Source organism: Meriones unguiculatus, chromosome 6 (assembly GCF_030254825.1).
Source record: "Meriones unguiculatus strain TT.TT164.6M chromosome 6, Bangor_MerUng_6.1, whole genome shotgun sequence".
Classification (NCBI taxonomy): Eukaryota; Metazoa; Chordata; class Mammalia; order Rodentia; family Muridae; genus Meriones; species Meriones unguiculatus.
Window position 1 is genome coordinate 127,033,113 of NC_083354.1, and position 27,865 is coordinate 127,060,977.

The 27,865-nt window shown below is 41.1% G+C and overlaps 1 long non-coding RNA gene and 1 pseudogene across 1 annotated transcript; both read right to left on the reverse strand.

The window, feature by feature from the left end:
• Window positions 1-3,584: 3,584 nt before the first annotated feature.
• LOC132654571 (uncharacterized) lies at window positions 3,585-27,361 on the reverse strand. The gene is made up of 4 exons (XR_009592194.1): window positions 27,175-27,361; window positions 17,477-17,556; window positions 16,889-16,959; window positions 3,585-4,282 (listed from the first exon to the last, which is right to left on the reverse strand). It is a non-coding gene; the product is annotated as an uncharacterized LOC132654571 (long non-coding RNA).
• On the reverse strand, window positions 21,985-22,090 carry LOC132655008 (small nucleolar RNA SNORA17; annotated as a pseudogene).
• Window positions 27,362-27,865: the final 504 nt, after the last annotated feature.

The following is a 27,865-nucleotide window of genomic DNA, read 5'->3' on the forward strand; positions in this document are numbered from 1 at the left end:
GCATATTTCATTATGTATTAATGAATCAAACAAATCAGTGTTCAAATAAAACATTAGCTGACTTTTCATAGTCCCGTTCATCCTTCTAAACATCAAACAAAATGAAGCCAGATCCACATAGTGATAAAAGCATAGCAATTCATAACTTCCCCAAGATATCATTTTAAGCATGTTTTAGTAAATGTACATACCAAACAACACTGATAAAGTTCCTAAAGTTCCACATTCATCATACTACTCTCTTCTGACATGACATTTTTGTAGTAACAAGGTGATGACATCAGGCCAAATGATAAATTAACCACACATTTGGAAAACTATGCCTAAGAAGTCAAACAAAAGGAAAATATGTATTCTTAACCTTTAGTTCTCAATGGCCTTTTGGTATGTACAACATTCTACTAATTTAGTGTAGCAAGGGAATGAAGAGAAAAGAATTGTCACTTGAGACAGATGTGGTGTCACATACTGTAATCCTAGCACTGATGAATCTGAGACAGGAGGAAAATAATTTCCATGCCATCTAGAGCCACATAGTGAGTTCAAAAATAACTTCAGCTACATAGACTTTTTCTCAAAATGTAAAGCAACAATTTTTTTTTAAATGACACCCAGGTCAAGTGAAAAAAATTTTACTACACACATCTGAGGACGCCCTTTCCCAGCCTTGAAAAACTGTTTTTAAGTAGGTTTTAAATTGTAGCATGTACATGAAATGAGACACAAGTTCAACAAAAATTTCATAAAATTCCATTTTATTATAAAATTTAAAATGGACCAGACCTGATCAAGTGAATAAGTACTTTCTGATATCCAGTTTTATTTTAAGCAAACAATATTTGGGAGTATGAAGAAGGGTCTCTGCTTCTCTGACACACCCATCTCCAAAATTCTATATGTTCAACCTTCTGTTTTTCTTTCCATATGTTCCAAAGGCTCTCTCTGCCTTTTAAAGTCTGTCCCCACCCTCACCCAGAGACTGATGTAACAGTTGAGCCCTCTTAAGCAGCCCACTTTGGGTGTCATTAGCAGCTCTTTGAAGGCAGATATACTGCTGGTCTTAGTCATCTGTAGATCAGAACATAGAGGCATGCAGGAAACACTCACTGAACAGGTAAAAGTGGCTTGGTTAAAAATACAAGGGAAAGGGAACCTAAGGGAAAAATGTAACTGTCCAATAAATTGATAAACATCCCATGTCCTCTTTATTTCTCATGAATAAACATTTCTTTCTTCTACTATAATAATGACAACTCTTAGCTCTCTGAGCTCACAATAGCCTCTGCAACACAAGAGCCTTTTAATGAAGTAGCTCCCTTTGTTATAAATCATTCATGGGTAAGAGACTCTTACAGGACTAACGGTGTTATTCACTTTGATAAATCTCATAAAGATACAGATTTAACAACAGGCTCATAAAGAGGACGCTCATGATGAAGTACAAAGGCTCAAAACTACTTGTCTAGATTGCTCCAGTATGTCTAAGATGGAGCATGAACAACACTGATTAAGTGTTCCAGTGACTCAGTCGGATAGATCCAATGACTCCTCAGAAAAAAAGTGGTTTCTCATATAGACTTGAAGGCTTTGGGCCAAGATCATAAGCAGAAAGAGAAAATCTAAGATCAAAATTATATATTCTATTCCACTTGTTTTCCTTCCAAGAAAGTAAATGTGGGCCTCTAAGCAGGAAACCAGCAAAGGAAAGAAGGATTATTCACAATGAGAGCTAAACCAAAGCATTGCTGGAATGTTCATCACCTGCCAAGGACCTTGTTAAAACTTTGAAATATTGTGTCATTTGATTCTCAAAATAACTGTCTAAGATATGCAGTACTATCCATCTCAGAGCTAATTAACCTACTGAAAGATTTACAATAATAAATGGTAAAAGGGGCTCTCAACCCAACTCACTGACAACATTCTGTTGCACACCTCCCTTTACCCTGTCCTCAGAAGACTTGGGGATACCTCGAACACCTTGTAAACTACAAAGATAATCTTAAATGTGGCTTCTCTTCTCTAGGAACTTTTATTGTATTCTTATTGGACAATGTGTCTGATTAACCATAAAGATTAATTCTTAGAATTAACTTATGCCTAACACAATCAAAAAAAATTTTTACAAAAGATAGTACTATTATAGACCACTTTCTCAATGTTACACTAAAGTCTAAACAACCCGAGTAGTCTGATATGATTCGTTTTATGTTCCTGTGTCCATGTTTATGTGGGTATGTGTGTGTGTTTGGGTGTCTGTGTATATACATGTGCCTGTGGGGGACAAAGAACCTCGGGTATGGTCCCTTGGATGCTCAAAGTGTCTTTCGAGACATTTCATTTCATTAGTTTGAAACTTCCTGATGACGTTAAGCTGGATGGCAAGCCTCATGAACCTCCTTGCATCCTCATCCCTCCGACTTGAGTTACAAGTATATACTACCATGCTCAGCCTTTTCAAAAGTGTGGTTTGTGGGGAACTAAGCTTAGGTCAGGTACTCATGGTTGCAAAGAACACACTTTACCGACTGAGTAGTTGTCCTAGCCCTGTGTTCTCTTCAATGGAGTCAAAACTTCACCAGAAACACCAGCTGCACCTATGACCATCTACCTTGTTGTAAGTGCTTAACAAAAGATTCTGAAAATATTATCTGTCACTCCCTCGTCAAAATTGCTCTGTAATTTTCTGCTGTTCTGTGGATGGAGAATCTTGCTGCATAAGACTTATGTCAAGGTAAGATGATGAGCAGGAGCCAGGACTAGAACTCAAATACGTGTCTGCCTTCTGGTGTATCAGCTGAAAAATAATGGCTATTTCTGCCTTAAATGAAAATTAACCAACTCTTTCATTTTAATTGATTAGCAAATTAAAAACCGTATTTGCTTCCATTGTTGGTCCCTAAAAATACTGCTCTTGATTCATAGAAAATACTAACATGAATTTTGGATTTCTAAAGAATAAAGTAATTTTAAAGAAAAAATTTCAAGTCTCCTGAAAAAAGTACTAATTAAGGAGATGAGATGTCATGGTGGAAGATGCTGCTCACGACCAACTGGTTCTAGTCACAGATGCCTTTCAGAGAAAAGCCAGTACTTGAGTAAAACATTTTTCAACAGATTACAGCCAAGCATCTTTTTTTTTTTCAAGAAAAAAATAAGTGCAAATTGTGTTTGTTTTTGAAATTATGATCTCTACTTTAGAAGTGAAATTCCACATACCAAAGTGTGAGCTTATTTTGATAAAACCACATTTCAGATTCCACATGTAGCTGGGTATGAAATCAGGACATGTGGTATGGGGTTTTCATAAAAGTCAAAATCTGGTAATTAGCACCAAAACTGCTCTTTGAAATTGCAATATATTGGAGATAATAGAAATAAAACCTCATGGAAATGCCTGGAATTCCTGTTCTTGAGTAATCCTTTTCAATATCAAAAAGCATTGAGGTGATACACATTTTAAAAATCTACTAACACTGCTTCTTAATAGAAAAGGAACTTGGGCCATAGCCAGGCAAGGCTTCCAGTGGAGGAATTGGAACACCAACCTAGCCACAAGACTCCAAGCTATAATGTGTCTGACTGCTAGATGTGCTGGGGTAAATGAAGCGGACTGAAGTTTGTCATGTGATGTTTTGCTGCAAGCTGCCCACGTGCTGTTTTGCCCAGGTTGGTAGGTGAGAGGGCGTGTGATGTTTTCTGTGACCCCTCACATGCAAGAGGCATGACTTTGGCCAGCTGAGAACATCCGTGGGTGGACTTTGAGGAGAAAACGTATGTAGAGGCCCAGCCAGAATGAGACACTGCTATTTGGATCAACATTGCTGCCCTGGTCTTCATACTTTGTTGAGCTGATTTTCGTGCTTCAGCACTCAGCTTGGCAGAGAGAAACATCCCAGAGAGCCTCTCTGGGCAATCCAAAGGAGTCTTTCCGACGTTCACTGCTTCGTGCTGGCCTTTGGAGTGGACTGCTGGTATCCTGACGACTGAGTTTAGTAATCCCCTCACAACTAATCATTAGGAAATAGATAAAAGGGGACCAAACCCTTTCCTTTCTAATCTCCTACCTAAGGTTTCAGGGGTGGGGATGGAAGGGGGTAAAGGTGCTTAAGAACCCTAAATAAAGTAGGTTTGGTGAACAATCTGAGCCTACAGGTAAAGGTGGCGCTGAACTTGTATGAGTGGGTGGCCAAAGACTGCCTCAACTCGAGTGCTGCGAGAGGAAGTTCGCCCCTGACACTTGCGTGGAGGGCCAGGAACTAGAGGCTGGAAATCCAGAGACCTAGAATAGAACCAAGCACACTGGAAAATAAGTCAATTAAAAGATTCTTAATGATATTCTGCTATACTCCTAGGTTGCCTAGCAACCTAGGTTCCTAGCACAGTCATCATCAGAGAGGCTTCATCCAGCAACTGATATAGAGACCCACAGCCAGACATGAAGTAGAGCTTGGGGAATCCTGCCACCGAAGATGGGGAGGAAAGATTGTAGGAGTCAGAGGGTTCAGGGACCCCACAAGAACATGGCCTACATAATCAACCAACCAGGACTCACAGGGGTTCACAGAGACTCAACCACCTACTAAGAGTACCAGGCCTGACCCCCCACCCCAAAAGACACCAGTCCCAGGAATTAAGCTATAGGTCACCAATTCCAAGAACAACACAATAAAATTCCCTAGCCAAGGAATAGCCTGGAGGCAACCACAAGAATGGGAAGATATGGGTGAGGCTGGACAGTCCACTGACCTGGTAGTAGAATTTTCATGGCACAGAAATACCTAACATTCCTGAGGTCTATAGATAGCTCATTCAATGTTAGTCATGTTAATTAGCCACAATCACTTTGTAACAAGCTTGCTCTTGCTGAATGCTACCCAATTGTATAACCCTAAATAAAAACCCCTCTCTCCCTGAGCTCAGAGCTCTACACTTGAGAACCACTGTGTCAGTGAAGGTGTGGGCCCAAGCTCAAGCTTGTAATAAACACCCTACTATGTCTACATCGGAATAGGTTCCTTGGAGTTGGGATCCGTGAGACTTGGTCGTAACGCCAACCAGGGAGCCTGCATGAGACTGGCCTAGGCCCTCTGCATATATGATATGGTTATGTAGCTCCATGTTCTTGTGGGAATCCTAACAGTGGGAGTGGGGATGTCTCTGACTCCTTTGCCTGTCTTTGGGACCCTTTTCCTCATACTGGGTTGCCTGTCCAGCTTTGATATGAGGATTTGCATCTAGCCTTATTGCATCTTGTTATGCTGTGTTGGGTTTATACCCTAGGGATGCCTGCTCTCTCCTAAAGGGAAAAGGAGGAGGAGTGGATCTGAGGTAGAGGAGAGATGGGCAGGTACTGGGAGGAGAGGAGGGAGGAGAAACTGTAGTTGAGATGTATTGTGTGAGAGAAGAATGGTTAAAATAAAAACACAACTGGCTTCTGTATGCCAGTATCAAACCCGGCATCTCACAGATTCTAGAAAAGCACTCTTATCACTCACAACTCACCTTAATGCTGTTTAAGTTTCCTATTACTTTGTGGACAGCTCTTGGATTAGCCCAAATTGTTAAATAATTTTTTTTCTTTGTGCAATTTTGAAGTTGATCATTGGCACCTTGCAAACAATAGAACTAAGCCTATAATTAACCCAAGTCCGTAAAATAAGAACTGTTTAAATATTTAAAGGCAGTGCCACTGCAGGCATTGTAAAAGGTACAAAGAAGTAAAAGGTGATAGGTGTTAAAATGGCAAGGTACAAGATGTGGTCTGAAGACACAGGATGGGATCTGGGCACGGTGGCGCAGCCTGGAATCCCAGCACTTGGGGAGGCAGAGGCAGGCAGATCTCTGTGAGTTCATGGCCAGCCTGATCTACAAGTGGGGCCATGAGAGCCAAGACTGCACAGAGAAACCCTGTCTCAGAGAGAGAGAGGGAGAGAGAGAGAGAAAAGGAAGTCATGAGATGGGATGCGTAAGAAGAAACTGACCTTCTATGATGATTCCTTTTGTTTGTCAGTTTGACAGCACTTGAAACTACCCAGGACACAAACCTGGGAACATCTGCAAGGCCCACTCTTAGAACGGAGTGCCAGAGAGGGAAGACCTGCTTCCAAGTGCCTGCCTGCCTTTTATTCTACTTCCTAAGTGAGTTCATCTGTTGCCGTTGCTGTCACATTGGACTCCAGCTGTTTTGGCAATCCAACATAGACTTACTATCAGCAAGTCTCCGGGGAGCTCCAGACCATCAGCGCTGGCCTGGAAGCGCTGAGACTGCCAGCTGCATGGACTGAGCAGTCCTGGTCCTTGGTCTCTTCCGTGTGCAGACTGTCGTTGCTGGACTCCCCAGCCTTTAGCGCACTATAGGCCAATCTAAAATAAAGGCCTTTTGTGTGCCTGTGTGTGCCTGTGTGTGTTTTCCTTTAAAGATCCCTGATAAATATGCTCTCTAGCTGGTATGTGTTGTGTCTTTATTTTTAGAGTTTAACTGTTTGAGTCTATGTTTATATCTTAATTCTGTCAGCTTTAACAGTAGTAAAAAAATAAATAAATAAAACAAAATCTACCTTGGCAAGTTTCCAGCCCAAATTGGTAACTGGATGCTGGATTCTGCTGCTTTCAATGGCTGCTTCACCCCGTGTTCTCCAGTGCACCCCAAGCCTGCATTATTATTAGAGGAGTTGTAGGGTGTAAGGCTTTAAGAATTGGCAGCAGATTGCACCAGCAGTCCCTAAACAGCAGCGTGCTGTATTTATTTGTATACTACATTTCTTCAAATGTATGTAATTTTATCTTGAAATTCAACATTTGTTGGAGATTACATAGGGAATGATTCTGTTTAAGTCAAAACAGCAGTCAAAACAGGAACAATGCTATATTATAGCTCAGATGTGAACTAAATAGCTGATACCAATTTTTTGGAAAACAACCAATGTCTTTTATTTCCAATTCTACACCCTGTTTTTTTATAGAAAGTAAGTCAAACCTTTAGTTATGTAGGAAAACCACTTCAAATAATTTTGTAGTGAAATAGCTCAAGACAATTTCTTAAATGATAGCACTGCCCATGAAGTAAAAGTAAGGAAATATTGACATTTTAACACATGTACAAGATACATTTAAATGACCTCCACCTTTTTAGACCTTCAACATCTTGTATGTATTTATGTGCACGTTTAGATATAAATATAATCACACATGGCTGAATGATAATACAGTCGTAGAAATGCATAGTAAGTGATATGTTTGAACCACATAGAGTATACTTACACGATCAAAGAACACCCCACTCTACCTAGGTGACATGGACAACCACCATGCATGGGGTCCATCACTGAATGAACATTGGTATGTGGCTCATAGACAGATGTATGCAGGCATTATGGGTATAAGAAGAGACCAATTTTTTCAGGTTGAAAGGTTTTAAATACCAGTCTGGAAAGATGCCTTCGTGAGTAAAAGGGCTTGCCACACAGTCTGATGGCCTGACTGCCTTCCCTGGAGCGCATGTGGCCATGTGGTAGAGGAAGATGGCCCACTCAAGTTCTCCCCTGGCTACTGTGTGTACGTTCTAACACCTGTATGTTCTCTCTCTCTTTCTCTCCATTTCTCTCTCTCTCTCTCTCTCTCTCTCTCTCTCTCTCTCACACACACACACACATAAATAAATAATAAAATGGAAAAATCTTACACTTTTAAAGACCCTTTGATACCTAAAAATTTAGATTTTTGAAAGTTAATCATATTTGAAGCTATAAAACCAAAACTGATTTACATTTAGCGTTTGTGTGACAAGATAGAATTAGATTTTACTAATTAAAGGAACATAGAATGTCTACGTTATAGGTTCCAAATTATGTTTCCCTCCCAGATTACATCATTCCATATTTTTTGATATTGAGCTTGGACAGAATCATTTATCTGGGCACAGTGTGTGGGAAATTATGCTAAGCTGCCATCTGGGACTACGAGAACAGAATGTGGAGAGCCAAGGACCACCAGCCAAAGGATGGTCCCACTACCCAAAACATCTTCCAATGTCTCCAACGTGCTGAATGAGTTCCTCTGGAAGAGTCAGACAACAGAGTTGACAAATGGTCAACGGTAAATAAATAAATGGATAAATAAGTAAAGAAATAAGAGCTGGCTTTTAAGACTTTCAGCAGAGAAGAAGGTCATTGTCACAGCCTATCATGGAAACCTGTGCTAATAACTTCACCATCTGCTCCGTCTCATTATCCCTAAAATAAAAATGTTGTTCTCTAGATGGTCTTCATCTGGGTTTTGCTCAAGAAATGTTTCTTATCACCTATTATCAGTCGTAGAAGCACTGAGATGAATAAGACATACCCCTATCCTGCCAGAATTTACAGCCTAAAGGAGAAAGGATACATAAATAGATCAATTTGAGATAAAGCGAGGTCAAGGCAGACACACACTTACATGGCTGTACAGAAATCTATCATTTAGCTTATGAATCTTGGCTCACACTTATTATCAAAGCTCCTTTTCCGCAATGAAAGGAGATTCTGTGTACTGACCTCAGGGGGGATGAAAAATGTTAAGATGAGCCTGGAGAAGGACGTGGGACAGGATCCATAGTTTCTGCTTCCAAGAGACAAGGGGGAAAACAGGAAAGGGAAGCCAAGAAACCTCACATTTAAATGACTTAATTATCTCTCCACTGGCTTGTGCAATGCTGACGTGATTTATCTGTCCAACTAGCCTCCAAGGAAACTCTCTGTTCCCTTCCTAATAAATATTCTTTTGCAATTAGCAAATGACTGAATAAGTTTGATATTCAAAAGGTGGTCAAAGAGCAGAAAAGGTATGTTTGATCTCTTTCCAGCCAAAATAACAAGTTTATAGATTATTTTGTATGGATAATAAGCTTTTTGTCTGCTTACCTTTTTTTGTAAAATGCAAATGATCTTTAAATTAAGAGTAATAATATGACTTTTTAAAATTATTCTATACTTTACAACTGCTGCATTGACCTGTTTGCTTTATAAAAATCAAAATAATTGTACAGAGTCTCCTGTGTGGTGACACAGATGTATGCTTTGCTTCGTTGGATTACTCTGAACAGTGATACACACACTGATAATTTATGCTGCCAAGACTTTGAAGGCAAAATAATACTTTAAATATGAAGACTGGAGGTTTTCCTGTAGCTAGGTTGGAATATAGCTGATGTGATTCCAGTATTCTTGTTCGGCTCTGTGTTAGGTTCAGTGCTTTAAAAAATGGGAAAATATATATCTGAGAGTCAAGGGGAAAAAGCCCTTGCCAAGCAGATGTTGGTAAATGGCTGAAACACGGTTGTGATTCTGGTGACAACAAGATTGGTTCCTAGAGGATATTTAGAAAGCAGAGGGTCTGACTTCACTGTCATTTCCCCCAGGAAGAGCCTGGCTGATGGGGGGCAATGCATTACCAGCTCAGATCTTGCTTCCAAACATCTGGATTCCTAGTCCCATCCTTTTAAAAATGATTTCCTCATTGTACTTTGTTGTTTGTAGCAGAGATTTGGCCAAGAGACAACACATTCAGCCACTTCTGTTTCTTGTCTCTTTTCCTGAGCTCACTCTGCCACAGGCCTTCTAAATGATTCAAGGACTCTCACTTTTGAAATCCTTTTTTCTTCTTACAAACAAATTTTGTATTTATATTTATACTAGTTGCTTTTATAGTCTACCCTTATCTAATCAAGGGTAAAAGGAAATTCTGACAAATATGTCTAAAACAATGAGTGTCTCTGCCTCAGTTACTCGGGTAGTTGAAAGAAAAACATATTTAGGGCTTATATTGTACAGAAAATTGATTTACATCTCACACCATTGCATTGGTACAGAACAGTGGCTCATAACTAGATTTTTACATCAAAATCATTTGGGAAATTTTTCTGAATACATGATCAAGCTCTATTGCTGTGGAAGCAGATGGGACCTGGGAAAAAGTTATTTTGGCTCATAATCTTAATTATTAAAAAGAAACACTGGTCTAGAATTGTTGAAACAAGTGAGTTTAACAGCATTACCAGGTATAATCTTAAAATTCAAGATATCATCTATTTTAATATATACTAGTCATGAAAACTAAAGATAAGATTTCTTTAAAGAAAAATACATCATAAAAGTACTACATATACAAAAGAGTGAACTGACCCAAAGGTATGAGGGAAAACGATAAATCATTGGGGAAGCTAGTTAAAGCTTCATATTTAGGAAGCTGGTGACTCAATCCTGGAAAAACACCAATTTTCTCCAATTTGATAAACATAATCCAAAATACTCCAGTGCATTTGTGTTTGTTTCTAATTTTGTAGGCTGTCAAGCTATTTATAAAATACACGCGAGAACTCAGGCCCCTTTCAGGGAGAGCAACTCCTCTGCTGCCTTGGTTAAAAGTGACTGCCACCAGGCTCAGGGAACCTTGATTCTGAGCTCTTGGCATAAGAGAGAAGCCTAATAATCAGGACCAATCAGAAAAGCTATTCATGCAGTAAAACCTCAGGCCAAGAAACAAGGAAACCTCTTCCTTCCAGGAGGAGGTTCTGGAAGTTAGGTGGCAGCTGTTAGGAACGTATTATTGTCTCAGAGGGCGTGACCCCAACAAGATTGGACAATATAAATTCTCTACCACCCTCTCTTCACAGCATAGTTGAATTAACAACCAACTGCAGATGACAGTGGATTTCCAGGGGTGCAAATGTTTCAGAATACCATCAGGGAAAAAAAAAAGCAGTAGATATGTTAAATACACATAAAACATTTTTATTGTGCCTGTACCATCCTGCACAGATAAGCACAGCTAGGCATCTAAAGATGCACCTCCACCTCCTTCCCCTCCATCTGAAATTTCTCTCAGGATAAAGAGAAAAACCAGCAAACTTGACTTCTCTAACTTTTGAGAAAAAGAACCAAGGAGTTTACTTCTCTTGACCCCATTAAGACACATAGGAGATCAGCGTACCTAAGCAGCTAGAGAAAGATGTCAGCAGAGAAGAGAGGCAAGGACCCCTGAAGCAAGCACTCAAAACTCCAAAAAAGAATGAAGTCATTTCCATTAAAGGGGAAGAAATGAAATTGTCTCAAAATGTGTTGCATGCTTAACATTTTATAGGGGAGTGCATCTTACCTGTCCTAAGTGCCTTAAAAACCACAGAGAGACTGTGTGCAGAGGGGCTTGCCCAGAGCTGCACGCCTGGGGCTCCTAGAGGGTACTTCATCAGCATTTTATTCAGAACTTTATCAGAATATCCAGGAGTCACAGTTTCAAAGAAGGAAGATGAGTTTTGGTTCACGGTTTTGGAGGGTTCAGTCAAAGGTCAGCTGGTTCTTATGTTGGTGTTCCAGACAAGGCAGAATATCTGTTAACAGGATTGTCTGATAGAGGAGATTGTTCATCTCCTTGTAGCAAAGGCGGGGCATGTGAGGAGAGAGCAGAACAGAGGATAAATAGAAGAGAGCTTGAACCTTCAAAGACATTTCCTTAGTGGCTAGCTTTCTGCTGCTACAGGGACCCATCCCCTAATATCTCATTTGCTTATGAACTTGAGAAGGAACTAATCCATTGGTGAAACCAACACTAGAATGATGTAGTCAGTGCTCCACTGGGCTTTCAGATGGACCAATCCTTAGCGTACGAGCTTCTGAACGAACATGCCTATCCAGACCATAGCAAGCAGAGAGGAGACGGAAGCTCCCACTCTTTCGCACATACCTCTCCCTGTCCTATCGGGTTGATCTATACCCCTGGTTAATGACCTTCATAAGAAATGGGGAAATATAAAGAAACAATTTCCCTAAATACTGAGAGGTAATCTGGGAAGTTAATTGAAGTAGCAGGAAAGCTGAAGACTATAATCAGTCATATAAACAGATAGGCCATCCCTGTTCAAAGTAGGAATCAGCCTATGGAGTTTTTGCTGATGACATCTGACACAGTGTCAGAAGTGAACTAAGTTAGATAATCAGGAGATCCCACCCCACCCCAACTAGCACCTCTAGCACACCTGGTGTCAAATGAATGACCATGTGACCAAGAGAGTAGGAAAGCACTTTGCTTGATCCTATGGTCATATGCACTCTCACCAACCAGCCTGCCTGAACCCTAGTCCCAGCTCTGGCCCTTACCTACTAGTCCTGAACAGCATCTTTGCACCCCTCCCTTTCACTCCCTTCAAAGTCACACCATTCACACAGATGGACCGCACTGGTAAGCCAAGTTCTCACAACTGCAAACGACACAAAAATGTTCCTTAGAAATGAACTATTGTTATTCATCTTTCACTCGGAAATGCACTTTAAACAGCACTGTTGTTAGGAAGTGGGACTACATTAATGATCAGAACAAAGGCCATCATTGCCTTTATGGAATTCTCAGTTCAAGGAAACCAGGCAAATACACAAACAAAATATATTAACAAATAAACAACTATCACTTAGGGTTTGTTTTAACTGGGAAGCTGTTTATTCTTCTGATTCCTAGAAAATACCTAAACTGTCAACCAGGACTCATGTAAGATACTATGCTCCCTAGCCCAGAGTGCTGAGCAAAAATTACAGAAACAGTCAATAACTGGTTTCCTCTTCTGGCCCATTTATTTTCTCTCTATTATTGTGAACATATACATGCAAGAGAGAAATATGATGGAAGATGTTTCTGGGACAAGCAGAAGAGGAAGAAAAAAAAAGGCCATATTGAACCACAATATTTATAGGATAGATTTTTTTTAATTCTGACACGGATTAAATATTTTGTAAAATAAATAAATAAATAAATTCTGCAGCTTAATTTACTTTAACCCATAAATCTCATTCTTCTTTGGGAAATGGAATGTCCCTGCAGATATGCCAGTGAAATAGAAATGTGGCCGGTTTTAAGACAGTACTACACCAGAATATCAAGAGTTAACCAGTGTAGAAATGAGAGGGACAGCCAGGTGTGGAGAGGTGGATTACTTTAGGTGAAAGGTGCCCTTTCAACAAGTGTATCAAGGTAAGAAAAGGAGCGTTTGCTTTCACTATTAATTCTTTACGGAAATACCTCGCAGTTCCATAGTTAGCCAGTTCTACTGACATCCAAGTTGTGTTTTCAGAGGTGGGAAAAACCACAGCCCCATGGCAAAGATGAAAACTGCCTTCAGCCTGGTGGCTCTAAAGGCGTGCCTGCATTCAGAGAGTTTAACTTAAGGAAAATAACAAGCTATTTCCTAAAAATGAGGCCAGGGATTCAATTGGCCTTCTTTGCTGAGAGATGTTTTGCGATAAAAAGGTAGTTGGAGACTCTCTTTTGCGTTCCAAATGTCCTATCATTGCTTTTGTTGACTACAGAAGACCTTGTGTCTCCCTGGAAAAAGCTTGGCTCTGGAGGAGTGAGGACATAGAATTACATAAGAAAGCTGGTCAAATGGTATAAAGATTTGCTGGAGTCCGTTCATTCACAACACAGTTGTTTCATTCATTCACAAACGTAAAATGCCAGCATGCTGTTAAATATTAATTATAAGTCAATTTAAGTAATTGAGTTTGTGGGAAGTAGGATATGAAACAGAACAATGTCATGAAAATAATGACTCTAATATCTTCCTTATCCCCCACAAAGTTGTTTGTTTTAACTAGGAAATGTTTCTGGTTTTAGTATTATTATTTTTTTTAATTCGTTGGCTTGCACACAAAATTTATCCACCTGTTTGGTATATGTTCATACCATAGTGTTCAACTTTTTTTTTCTTTATTTTGTTCTCAAGAAGTTGTGTTCATCTTTCTTCACCTGATTTTGTTTATTGCTCATGAATTTGCTTTTCAGTTATAGCATTCATCAGAGGCTAACTATTCTGAATCAGTAGGACCTCAGCACTCTCTAGGCTAAAACATGTCTGAGAAACATTTAATGCATTCAGAGTGTTTCTTCTCCAGCGTGTGTCTCCAGCTTGCAATTAGCACCAGGCATTCCCACAGCACCTGCCTCCACAGTGCTGTGTAAGTGCTTACAATACCGGTCAAGCTTCTTAAAGCCCATTGTGACTGCTCCTTACAGACGATGAGAAGGGGTGTGCTGTTATTCCCATTTTACAGAGGAAAACCTCAAGGTTCTGTGAGACTTCAAATAGCTCTCTAACTAATTGTGGACAAGGCCTTGACAGGCCTGGCTCCTAGCCCATTCTCTTCAGAGATTTACTTATTATGCCCTTCTTTTCATAAAAAGCCTGACCTTAACACATAGCACAATGACAGTTACAATTCCTCTAAATTTATACCCAAACGGGGAAGCTGCTCTCTGTTTCGCCTTCTTTTATAGCTGCTCCCCAGAGGGTTTTTTTCAGCTGCTCTGACAATACAATGAGGACACAGACAGGCATTATCTGCTCCCCGCACCGTGCACCAGGACCTTGAGTTTCCTCATTGCCTTGCGTATCACACTCTTTTCTTTGAAGGGAATCCCATTTTCCCACCTGCATCCATCATTCATCTGTCATCCCATTCAACTGGTGAGGTTTTTAACTAGATGATTTTTTTTTTAATCTTTCTTGGCTAACCTTGTCGCTCAAGGTCTTTGCCCTGACTACAATTTTAAAGGGTGCTCATTTTCCTGTCCCCAGCTCACCCCCTTGAGAGTAGCAATTAACATGGGCACCTGTTTTGTTGAGTTTTGCTTTTTACATATTAAAGGGCAGAGGCAGCCTGCTTTGGCTTGCTCTGAGCTTCCTTTTGATCTAGCAGAAACCACACAACATTGTCTATCTGCACAACCTGAGCAGAGGAATTGAAGATTGACTTTAAGGGGACATTTCCAGGGGCCATTGATGCTGGTCAAAGAGGGGCTCATTACAGCGAGTGTGTAACCCTTTCTTGACTACCCTTCGGAAACCTCACCTTCCTCTTCTGATGCAGGGAATGAAAGCGCCTCTGAAGAGAACAAAGATCGGCGCTCTCAAGAAGCTTCCCGTGCTCTATTGTGTTTGAACTGAGGATATTGCTCTTCCAGTTCTGCTTAACATCACACACAATGTAATTACGTGGACACCATTTACCTAAGAAGCAAATGCTAATGACGCCCGCCTGCGGAGGCGGGAGAGAAGCGTCGGGAATGGTGAAGACACTTTCTGAATCCAGCATCCTGCCTGCTTCCCTCAGTGGAGCTGTGTGCCTTTTTGTGCAGCTCCAGAATCCCACAGTCGCTCCATATGGGAGCGCATGTGTGTTTATTTTATAGTGTTGGGGTTCATGGACTCACTGTTCTCCTGCCTTCCTTTTTCCTAGTCTGCAAGAAGCCTTGTAAACACCCATGTTTTATCTACAAATATAATTTGATTTGAGGTTAGCTTCATTTCATTTTCATTTTGTTCAAAATTGGTCCATAATTTTATATATTTATGAAGTACAGCTTGAAGCTTCAGCACACGTGTACAGGGTGTAATAATCAAGCCAGCATAATTTGCATCGGTATCACCTCATATATCCATTGTTTTTTATTTGCATGTATTGTATTCTATATGATTTGTATAATAAAACATACAACATTTATTATTGTACGAAGGCTCTCTTCATCCAGACAGGATGGTACATTCCAGCCATCTACCTCAGCATCAGGAGGCTGAGAGAGAATGCAGTCGGTCTAAAGCCAGCCGAGCCATTTGGTGGGTTCAAGGCCAATGTGGACTGTAGAGTGAGGTACTGTCTCAAATTCTGAGCTGAGGGCATAGCTCCCTGGTGCTTGTCTAGCATGCCCAAGACCCCATCTTTGACTCCCAGCACCAGAAAAAGAACAGAGAAAATTCCTGTCATCTGGCCATTTTGGAATTGCTCATAAGTGGTCAGAGACTAACTTTGTTTTTAAAATGGAATTTGATTCAAATAATATTTGTGGAATCTAAATGAAGACTAGTTCTTTTGCTTAGTGTCCAGAAGCTGATGCACCATGCCATCAATGTTTTCACACAGGTAGAATAGAGAAATGCTTCCTGGGAGGTTTGACTGAAGTAGGCCTTGAAGTAAAGAGGTAATGTTTATTTAGCGACTAGCATGGTCATCTCAATAGTCCAGGCTTCAATTGTGTGACATAGAGAAGGTCTGACATTTCCATGACAAAATAAAATTTAAAATTTCTAATATTAAGAAAAATGGTGTTAGAAGCTAATAGAAAGTAGGTGGACATGCAAGGAGAAAGATAATCATACCTTGACAATCATTTGCAAATAATATTTGCATAGGAATAATAATGAATACTAAACAGTGAAGAACGTCTTACTCAAACTTGCAATATACTATATTGGGGGAAGAAGAATGGTTAGTTTTGAAAAACAAAATTCAGAAAATCAATGATAACTATATCAAACAAATATGGCAGCATACACACATGATTAACAAATGTGTAGAGGCCAGAGAAACAGCTCTAAAAGGCACAGGAGATCACCAATGGAAAGGGATCCAGCTGACAATAACAGAAAATTGGTAGAAACTGCTAAAGTCTGTTATTAGTTCTGTAGTAACAGTTTTTAAAATTACATGTGGATACTATGTGGATTATTTTTTTAACTTATTTAAACTGCCTAATTCTATTCAGCAAGAGTACTGTCTAATATGTAACAGGCCCTATTGAAAAAAATAAGGAAAGGTTATGAAAGAGAGAGAGAGAGAGAGAGAGAGAGAGAGAGAGCGCACAGGTATGATCTAAATCATAGAGATGCCTTCAGTGGAGTGTGTGCAGCCCAGAGAGATGCCCCACAGGAGGGTGCCTCTTTCTATCAACACAGTCAAAGCAGCTGACAAATCCTAGCCACCTCTCTGCCTGCCCCAAGTCAACAGCATGACCTGTGAGAAGACCTGGTGACTACTGAGATGGGAGAAAGGGTGCACTGTGGTTACAAGGATCTCAAAAATCACCTTACCTGGATTAAATCCTTGATGGCAGTGGAGCAACGGTGTATCGAGGAAAGGGGCACTGTCCAGGAAGACATGCCTGTGACCAAACAGATCCAGATCGGTTTTAGTGTTATTTCTTAATTAAGAAAGGACTTTCACTGTTCATTGCTTGTTTTCTCAACTTTAGAAACAGTAGATCTAACTTTGTAGCAGTTCTCAAAAAGTAAGAGGAAATATATTAAAATACTTTAGTCATTAAGTAGACATTCATCATAGCTAGACTAGAATAAAAGTCTCCGAAGCCAGGGAAATTTGACTAGTTTTGTTGTTGTTGTTTGTTTTTGTTTTATTTTGTTTTCAGAACTAGAAACATCACTTGGCATGTGAGAAACAGTGAACAGTCAACAAATAGTGAATGTTTGGATGACCATAGGAATAAAAGATCATTTCAAAAGAAAACAACAACAACAAAAACAAATAAACAAACCATTTACTTTAAAGGCCTGCTTCTTCTGGGTATAGCGTTCATAACCTTTAAAGAATTTATTAGATAGCCACTGTTTGGAGGGAATCTAGTTTCTCAAAGAGCAACAGTAGTTAACACAGAAAAATACCTGTTCAAGTGTAGAATGCCCCACCTCAAATGTTCAACCAACTTCGAGAGTGCTCAACTTCTAGCTTGATGAGTGCTGGGCTGTAAGAAAAGGATCACAGAATTCTATCTCAAACATATTTCAATACAGTTTAGCATTTTGGGGGGCTTTAAAGTTAATTTCCAAATACATTATTTTGACCAGCTCTAATTATTATTTCTTGGTAGAAAAAATCATCACTAATATTAGAAGTACTTAGGCAAACTCTGTATTTTATGCAATTAAAACATTTTTAGTTGTCAGCTTGAAATAAATTGTTATTTCTTTAGGTTGTATATACCAAGCGAGAAATAAGAAATAGTTCAGAATATCTGAAACCTTTAGCATTAAGCCTTTAACTCTGTGACAGTTGCCTTATTTCTCTACCAAAAAAAAATTAGATTATAATAATAAGGGAAGAAAGAGAAGCTTAGCTATTTTTCTAACTCCTTTACCTTGTCTGTATTTCTTCCTTTTTAACATCTCCTTTCTGCTCTCTATGCCCATCTGGAGAACATAACCATTTTAGAACCCAGATGCCTGCCACTGAGAATTCCCTAACTGAGTTACGGCAGAGTCAGCTGTGCAAAGCCACACCCAGGCCCCATCGTACCCACAACCCTACTGGAGAGGCTCAGAGATTTCACGGTTTCCAGGAAAGAGTTTCCCTGATGCAGGAAGAGTATGTCTGCTCTCTCTGTTTCTCATTTGCTGGATTTGTCATTGAACTTGGACAACACATGGCTGGCATCTGTTTATGAGCAATCATTCGTCATTGCATAAAACATCTATGAAATGTTCTGCATATAGCAATTTCTTCAAACCAACATAGGCTATGTCTTTTTTTACGGAACTATTATACTGAGCCAAGTAGTAGGAGCAACGGCAATGTTAGCATAAAGAAGATATGTATCAGGATTCCAGCCAAAGTGGACATGCACATTTCAGCATTTAAGTTTTTAAATGCTGACATAATTATCTCCATTTTTATGGTGTGTGCCTACAACATGGATTCTTAAGTAGCATATCATCATGTTCCCAGTTTGACCTTCAGCTTGGAGTGTTATTATTCCATTTTAAGAAGTGGCAGTCCAGAAAGGCTGAAGTAACTGTTTTTGTAATTAAGTTGTTTTAAATCTAAGGCTGCATTCCAGTGTTTTAAAGTTATATAAACCAAGAATGGCGCTGTATACCTATAATCTAGCACTTAGAAGAAGCAAGAGGATCATGCATTTAACGCCAGCCTAAGCTGTCTAGAAGGGTTCTGTCTCAGTGAGAAAGAAGGAAGAAAAGAAAGAAAGAAGGAGAGAGGGAGGGTGGGTGGAAGTGATGAAAGAAAGGTAAAAATCAAAGAAAGGAAAGAAAAGACAAAAGAACACATGCCCTCAAACAAATTACGATCATATTAATTACTTTTTCTTTATCCATTTATTCAACAAGCTTGCGATGTCATGAATGATGCTGATGGAATTACTTTGTAGTAAGGCTTTTTGTAAGTTGTGCCATCAGCAAATGTATTCTCTTTATATTTTATGTTTGATCATTCTCAAGTATAAAAGTAATTAGCGACAAATACCTCCTTAATGATTTAAGGAGATGTCTTATTAGGAGAGATGCACAGTGACTCTGCATCACTCACAATTTTTATCTTTCACTTCACTCGGTATGTGATGCTAAACACTTTATCACCGTCTGCGATGGTGTTAGATTTCCATATGACAAGAATCATCCAGGCCTTCTCTGTGAGGGACATATTGGAATCCAGTATAAAAGTGAGACATACAAGAACAATAAAAGTACATATTCTGAAATCCAAAAGACAAACCCACCAGAGGCTGCCATAGAAGCCACCATCTTCCTTGGTAGTAGGGAAGCCTTCATGGAGCATCATACCCCAAGTGACTCTCATTGGATGATTAGAATTTTACATGCATACACTAAGGAGGAGGGAAGGATGTTACAGAGTAGGATGATGAAAAAGTGTGTACATACAGAGAAGTCTGATGGGAGACAGGTATATCTCTGGTGGAAGCAAAGGTGTTAGGAGGGCCCAAAGTGAATCTGGAGAAGTCGTTTAGTGCTAACTTTTAAGACATGAAGTTTGCACGGTCCTTGAAAAACAGAGAGTCCTGAAAAGATGAAAACGGTGGGGGGGGGGCTACATTATCAGATGTATCTTTTTTCAGAACCTGTTACCTGGTGTTAGACAAAAGAGAATGAAGGCACAGGAGATGGCAACTATGAAGAAGCAGGGGTGGCCTGAGAGAGGCTCTTGGAAAACATTGCTGTCTGGAGTTAGGACCTTGGGAGTCATGGCCAAATAGACAAAGAACACAGTATCGATGCTCAATAATAGCTGAAATTGTGTTACCAATATTGACAGTAAAAAAAAACAAACTAGTAAATAGTAAGACATTGTTCCTGAGGAAAATACATGGATGGGTGTCACATTTTTATTGTGTATTGTTAGTGTAGTTTAAAACCATATAAATGATAATAATGAGAACAGATAGGTAGATGAAAGACATAGATAGATGATAGATTATGCATAAATTATAGATACATAAATAAAAGAATGGATGATAAATGACAAATGATTCATAGATTGATAGACACATGGGGATTTAAGGTTTTTTGATTTTTATGTATTTATTTTTATTTACTTTACATCCCGATTGAAGTCCCCTTCCTGCTCTGCTTCTGGTCCCAAGCTCCCTCCCTCTTTACTTTTTATTGGTTCTTTGTGAATTTCACATCATGTACATGAGTCCCTCCCCTCGTACCCACCCTTCGTCCTTTCAACCTCCCCCCAAATAAAGAAAAAAAAAACTTTTTATGTGAGCTAGATGTGTCAAAGGGTGTCCCACGGTATACCCTTTTGTTCATATTTCTTTGCTTGCAAATGTTCATTGCAATGACTCATCGCTCTGGTATGAGGCCTCTGGCTTCTGCTACTCTGTTAATACTGTAACCTCACTGGGACTCCTCCTGGATATCCTGTGGTTGCCTTGTGTCATGCAGATCCTGTCTCTTTCGATCTGTAGGAAACATGCCTCATGCGTTGCACCAGCTCATCAATGGAATAGATATTGGGGTGGGCCAATTCAAAGCTCTGGATCTACTCTGAGACATGTCTAAGCTGGTCACTCCCCTGGAGCCCTTGCTTTGATGCCCTAAGCGCTGGCTCATCAGCAACCCCTGCTACCAGGGACAGCTCTACCCAGGTATGTTACAGGGCTGCTCTTCCGAGTGTTGCAGCTGGTGAGGGACATATTCAGTTAACCCACTCTCATGACCCTGGCTCAGCTCTTCTGTTTTCCATAGATGGCAAGAGACGAGGGAGGAGAGGAGGGCATCTCTCCCTGATCCACACCACAGCCCAGCAGACAAAAGACGGAGCCTGCCCTCTCACAAACTCTACATCCACGAACAGCTCTGCTGTGCTGCTCAAGTGAGGTGTGGAGCCTGCCATCCTGAGTGCTGCAGCAGATGAGGGGCAGGTCTCCCACTCTGATGGCCTGGGGACCAGTTCTCCTGCCTGCCACACGTGGCAAGGGGCAAGAAAAAGAGGCTCATTTCTCTCACCCATTTCACCACATGGCAGCTCTCCCATGTTCACACCCTCACGGTAACCTGCCCACACCCCTGCCACCATGGTCAGCTCTACTGTGCTGCCGAGGCAAGGTGCAGGGTCCTCTCTCCCAAGTGCTGTGGCTGGGGAGGGGAAGGACCAGCTCTCCATCTCTCAGGACCCCAGGGCCAGGTCTCCTACTTGCCACCAGTGGTGAGGAGGGAGGAGGGTGTCTCTCTCTTGTCCACACCACCTCACAGAAGACAGAAGATGAGTGGTGGGGTCAGCTCCCCCATGCTCATACCTCCAGGCCAACTCACCTGCAACCCCCACAAAGTTCAGGGTGTTCTCCTGCGTACTGCAGTGACTAGGAGTGAGGCCAGCTCCCCTACACTCATGCCCCAGGCTAGATTTCCCATGATGCACAGGTGAGGAGTAGCAACAGTTCTGTACAGCCCTCTGAAATCAACTTTCTCCCCAGGCAGCAGCTCAGACCAGAGATGTCTGCCTGGACTTTGGTGGTAATAGACCCCTGCTGCTGCAGGGTCATAGACCAGACACCCCCTCCTCCAGTGGCATCAACCCCCCCAGTGGCATCACCGGCCAGGACTCCAACATGGTCCCAGGTGGCATCACCAGCTCCTCGCATCAGTACCCTGGAGTCTCCAGTTCTGCCACTCTTCATTACACCCACATCCTTCTACTTTTTCTCTTCTCTTTCTCTCCATTGCTTACTTGCTCCTCTTAGTGGTTGTTGGGGTCTCTGAGTGTCCAAGGTCATCTCAAGCATGGCCACAGGAGTACTATGCTCAGATCATGCATTCTGAAACTAAGCAGGGGTCATCTCAGGCCTGGTCGCCACCCCCAGGCTTGCCTGGCATTAGATTTGTGGTCATCTCAGGTTCTCTTTTGTTCAGGGAATGTTAGGCTACTGATCATTCAGATGTTCACAGGTCAGAACACTGAGCCTTAACCAGTTACCGATGCACAAGTGACACAGCAGCCACTTCTATAACACATCCAGGGGTTTCATTAGTTACTTTTCTTGTTTCTATTGTAAAATATCTGGCTGGAGCAACTTAGAAGAAAAGGACTTATTTGGGCTCGTAGCTTGAGGACACAGTCCATCAGATCAGAGAAGCAATGAGGCAGGAATGATTTTTACCTGTGGCAGGCAGAGCAGGGCACTGTTCTTTTTCACACATTGGTGGACTGTGGGCAGAGAAAGCAGGATGCTGATGTCTGTTTAACTTTATCCTCCCTCCCTCACTATTCAGTCAGGGGCATTGGCCCAAAGGATGGCACCATCATGTTCAGGGCAGATCTTACTCCTCATCTAATCCTGTCTAGAAAAGATATAACCAAAGGTGTGCCTCATTAATACCCTTCCTAGATACTTAATCCAGTCAAGTTGCCAATAGAAGTTAATAACCATAAAGTATGAATGCTGAGTGTGAAGACAAAATGATATAAAGGAAAATATATTGAAGGAAATTGTTAACCTATTTAAAAAGATTAGGGGATAAAATTTGGGAGAGACATCTAACAGAAACATGAGGGGTAGGTCAAATGCGTATCTAAAAAAATCAGTGGCCTGGGAGTCTAGGAGTACAAATGCCTTTCCTGATCAAGTAGTTTTCTTAGTGTGTTCCTAAAAGAGCTCAGATACCATAGTAGCGGAAGGAATCAAGCAAGAAGGACAGTCAAGTCATCTGAAGTGGCACAAGAAAGAAGTGGCAATAGGATTTGGGGGACATGAGAAATCACTAGTAACTAGCAAAGCTAGGAAAGCTTGGGAGATCGATTCATGCGCAGGACAAGATTTAGAAGAGAGAAGTAAGGTATGTGCATAGGAGTAGAGGGGGTCAATAATTTGTGTCTGTTTCAAAGTGTGTGGGAATAATATGAGGAGGCAAAAAGTGACAATGAAAAATGCTTGAACAGTCTGGCTGCATTGAGCACCATACAGGAGAAGAGAACTTCATCGACAAAAGTCTCAAATAGGAGTCAGTGGAGGCCAAGCTAATTCCAGTCAGGAAGGTTGCTGAGTGGTCCTGTGCTCAACACTAGGGTATTTTGGAAAGTTGAATTTTAGAATAAAGGGAAGAAAGAATCAGAACCTGTTTGATAGTCAACTTGATGAGATTTTCATTCACCATGAAAACAAATCTCTGAGAGTGCCTATGGGGGATTATGTCAAGGGAGTTACAAAAACCTACCCTAAAATAACTGAATAAAAAGGAGAAAGGCAGCTGAGGCCTGAATTTTGAAGGCTGCCTGGAACTCAGCTTCCAGACAGAGAACAGGGGTTCTGTTTCTCTCAGGAGCAGCTAGAGCACTTTAGGGCGAGGCCTACATGCCCCAGGCAGGGGTGTGGAAAAGGTGTTCCACAGAGTGTTACAGTTTAGCTTTTTTATGATAGGATCATGGATGGCAGTAGAAACTCATTCGGGCATTCCAAAATCTGTGGCGATACGGAAGTGTTACAGCTCTTATCTGAGCACGGCAGAGGTGCTAGAGGAAGCACGCGCCCAGCAAGGCCCAGGTCCAGTGGGCCAGAAGGCAGGCCCAGTGAGGTGGACCCAGCAGGGGATAAATGACGAATCTCAGATGGCCATGGTGGAAGGCTGATGGTGTCACAGAGCACACAACCCTGGCAACACGAGCGCACTCCCAGCACATTTATTTTAAATCAGGAATTTATAAACCTTGGGCAGTGGGAGGGATTTCGAGAGTGAATGCCTTTGATTCGCTGGGTTGGGGTCAGGATACTTGATTCACATGTAATGGTACAGGGCCTCATTTTCCATGCAGTGAGTGGCATGCTACTATCACAAGAAGGAAAAAGCAGAAGCTCCTTCCAAGACCTGGGGTATTCAGATCAGGGGGTGTGAGGAGAAAACCCGCTGAAAAACAGCAGTCCATCATCACAGACCAAGCTCAAATAAATGTCTATCTGGAGATGTCAGACTTCAGCCTTATCCAGCAGAGCCCCACGGTTGGAAATGTAGGAATTGAGATGAAGATGCTCTGAAAACGGCTGAAGATAGAGGAAACTGAGATAGTGTGAATTAGACCATCCTTTGAGATAAAACCTTGGTTTGGTTACTTTTAAATAACTCCCATACCAGGCATATCAACTAAATTTTTATAAGGGATTCCTGCATATATTTAAAAAATAGGTGTGTCGTGAGTTAGTGTGGGCTCTAAGACATTAAAAGACAGGTTAAGTACTGAACTTTCAAATGTAATGTTATCTAGTGGACAAAACAAAGAAACAAAGGAGCAAGAGCCTGGAAGCTTAACAAAACTATACGAAGTCCATTTTGGAAAAGAACCTAAGGAAAATCCAAGGCCTGAAAATATAAAGGTAACAAGTACGCTAGTGAAGGAACTGTGCACTCTTTGCTGCCCAGGACTCACAAGCAGTGTCAGCAAGTCACTCTGGAGAAAGAAAGATCCACAGCTTTGTAGTTCAGGTGCAAAGGGTTAATTCCTTGTGGCAAGCTCTCCAAACAGCATCAGAACGGCAAGTTTTCAGCCGCCTCCTCCATGGCCACAGGGAAGTTTTTCGATGGCTCTTAAGACAGCTTTATTTAGGACTGGAGGAAAGCCAACTGTCTATTGTTCAAGTTCACAATTTTAGCACATAATGAAAATTCACGCATTCTGTATGAGGTCATCCCAAGAGGTAGACCTCAGTGTAGGACTTCAGCTAAAGAAAGAAAGAAAGAAAATTCCGGAACAAACATGTTTTCCAGAAAGGCGATGATTTCAAAACAAACAATCCAGGCAGCCAGAAAATGGATCCTTGTTTCAAGTGTTTACAACAGGAAGATATCTGCTGGAAAGCTGAAGAGCAGCCATCAGGATCATTGCCCCTACTGCTTATTCTGCTGGATTAAAAGATAAAAAACAAAACAAAACAAAAACAACCAAATCCCAACCCACGCTCCCTGTCATTTTCTTGTAATTGTAGTGGAGGCCTACCTTGCTACAAACAACCTATAATTAGTTTAAAAACTCTGAGTCTTTTGGCTGGGGATGTGACTGTCAGTAAAGTGTTTGCTCCATAAGCTTAAGGACCTGAGTTTGGAACCCTAGCACCCATGCACAAAGCCGGAGAGGCTCCTGTAATACCTGCACTGGGAAGGTAATCTGGCCAATAGTAAACTTCAGGTTCGGTGGGAAACCCTGGTTCAAAGCTAAGGTGGAGAACAACTGAGGGGGATATCAGATAACACCCTGATTTTCATATGGACACAAGTGTGTATATACCAAAAGACAGAGGTGGGCACACACATGCGCACAAGAGCTAAATTCAAATACATGCATGCATGCATGCTTACATACATACTTACATGAGGAAGTTTTTAATTAAAAAAAAATATTTAATCTGAAGACAAATTTTTAAACCATCGTGAGAACCCACCACGAATTTAGGACGGGGAAAATGGTAGCTATGTGACCTCTGACTTATAATGAGCCCTACTAAGCCTTGTAAAAATAAAGAAGGTTGCCATAAACTCTGAGATTACCGCAAACGTTAAGAGAGACGCTGCCCATGGTCATTTACAAAAGAAAGCCATTGTTAGCATCCAGCTGAAAGTAGACAGCCACTCTGCCACACATACTCATCCAAGCCTTTGCTACGCACTTAGCACTGTCTAATAGGTGCCTACTGCCTTGCCGATTTAATATCAACCTCACACAAGCAGGTTCTAACGTCCAAGAGAATAAAGACATAACAATGATTGGAAGGCAGGAAGTACTCAGTAAACATCTATTGAAAAGCGTTATCAGGTAACTTACTACATGCTGATTCGATTGGTTCCCCTCCAAGCTAAACAAACATGGAGAATATATTTTCTATATCTACAGCTATATCTAGCCTTTCAGGGAGGGGCTCTTATGTACCTGGCAGACACAATGGAATACATGAACCATTGATCTTGCAGTCAACGCTGAATTCACCTTGTCACATTTATGTTGTGTATGGATAGAGTCGTCCATTATATGAGCTGCTGTACGCATTCAGCGTGAAGCCGGACTATGAATGCTGCTAAAACATTCATTTTCTTTCTATCACATGTCCTTCTTGATCTCATAATATATTTTGGATTAGAAAACTATAACTCCTCTGAGTGTAGGAAAAACACTCAGAGGAGTCTCACAAGTGCTGCTTCCCACAAAATTCAAACGAGAGCACAGAACCAGAGTACTCTATTGGACTTTGGGTTGGTTGCCTAGGTTCACCAAGCATGGTCTGATTCCTTTCAGTTTCCTAGGAAGCTGCCATTTGCCACAGCCCTTCTCAGGGGCTTTATTTCCTTCTAAGAAAAGTACCACACAGTTCTCCCGCAGATTCTGTAAGTAAATCTTAGAGAGCTCAAAGAGCATTGAATTCAAAATTTGCCCATGTTTCCCCCAAACTCTGCTTTTCTATTGGAATGGGCTTTTATAGACTATCATTTGATGATAAAAAAAAAGTCCCAGCACTACATCCTTTAAAATTATTTTTACTAAGCTGGGTGTAGTGATGCACACCTTTAATCTCATCGCTCTGTGAGGCAGGTTGGTCTCTGTGAGTTCATGGCCAGCCTGGTCTACAGAGTGAGCTGTAGGACAACCAGAGCTACATAGTGAAATCCTGTCTTGAAAAACCAAAGTAATAAGAGAAGTAGTAGTAATAGAGCTAGGAATCTGAGAACTCATTTAAAAGTTAGCTGTTTCCAATGATGTTATATGCTACCTTAGATCTACTTAGACTCTATGCATTGGAACTATTTTCCCACTTCACTAAGACTGCAGAACTATTTTAATGGTGACTTAAAGTCATATGAACTCAGAGTTCTTCCAATTCTGAATATTTAGAATGAGTATCAGGGAGTCTTGTGGAAGAGTGGGAGGAAGGATAGAGGGAGTCGGAGGGGTCAAGGATACCACAAAAACACCAACAAAGTAAATTAACCTGGGCCATGAATGCTCACAGAGACTAAACCACCAACCAAAGAGTCTGAATGCACTGGGCCAAGGAGCCCTACACATATGGAGCAGATGTACAGCCTGGTCATTTTATGGGTCCCCTAACAGTGGGAGTAGGTGCTACCTCTGTCTCTGTTGTCTGCCACTGGATCTAGCTGGGTTGTCTTGTCAGGCCCAAGTGGAAGAGGATGGGCTTGGTTCTGCTGCAACTTGACTTGCTTGGGTGGGTTGATACCTCTTGGGGGCCTCTGCTTCCCTGAGAAGAAAAAGAGGGTGGAATTGGGGGAGGGGTGTTTGAGGTGAGACTGGGAGGAGAAGAGGGAGGGCACTAAGATCAGGCTGTAAAGAGATGAAAGAAAGAAAGAAAGAAAGAAAGAAAGAAGGGAGGGAGGGAGGGAGGGAGGGAGGGAGGGAGGGAGGGAGGGAGGGAGGGAGGAGGAGGGGGGGGGAGGGAGGGAGGGAGGGAGAGAGAGAGAGAGAGAGAGAGAAAGAAAGAAAGAAAGAAAGAAAGAAAGAAAGAAAGAAAGAAAGAAAGAAAGAAAGAAAGAAAGAAAAGAAAAAGAAAGGTCACCTTTGGAAAATACATGAAATTGAAAAAAACAGGTTGGTCACAAAGTCATTTGCATATCAATATTTCTATTTAATATTACCCAGAAGGACTATTTCAAAGTCTAGAGTAAACAAAATCTATTTTCATTGTTTCTCAGTGGAACGGAAAGCATTGTAGCACAACAAAAACTGAAAACCAACGGTGGTTTTCAGTAGACCAGGAGATTTTCTTAGAAAGGAGACCACGCGGAGGTCCCATCTGTGAG